This window comes from Lipotes vexillifer, unplaced genomic scaffold, assembly GCF_000442215.2.
Source record: "Lipotes vexillifer unplaced genomic scaffold, Lipotes_vexillifer_v1.1 scaffold157, whole genome shotgun sequence".
Taxonomy (NCBI): Eukaryota; Metazoa; Chordata; class Mammalia; order Artiodactyla; family Lipotidae; genus Lipotes; species Lipotes vexillifer.
The window spans coordinates 36,318-36,788 of record NW_006774324.1 but is presented as its reverse complement, the minus strand read 5'-3'; positions in this window follow the sequence as shown (position 1 = coordinate 36,788).

The window sequence follows — 471 nt, the reverse complement described above, 5'->3', positions numbered from 1 at the left end:
AGGGAAAGATTCTGGACTGACATGGTCAAATTCACTTTGGCCTGGAGGTGAAGGGGATGAGCCAGGCGATCAGAGCCTTCCTCCAGGGCTGAGTGACAGACTCCAAGAAAAAGAGAAGTATAGCCTACCTGTCTTAGGAGGAAATATGGGGGCAGGGAGTGACATTGTTATCACCTCTGGTATAGAAGGCAGTACAACCATGGATGTGATTGATGGGTGGAGAGGAAGACGGAAAACAAGGGTTTCAGGAATACAGTTGTGACTGGCAAACTCCAGAGCTTCAAGGAGGCTAGAGGATTGTGCCTGGGACCATTCGGAGCCTGGTGGAAAAAACAGTCCTCCAAGATTGGTGAGAACAGGCCCTGGGAACCTACTGCTTTGGCAGGGAAGTTGCTGAGAGTTAGCTCCCAATGGGAGCACCCAAGTGGAGATCTACAGAGCATATGGAAAAACTGAGCAGAATGAATGAAC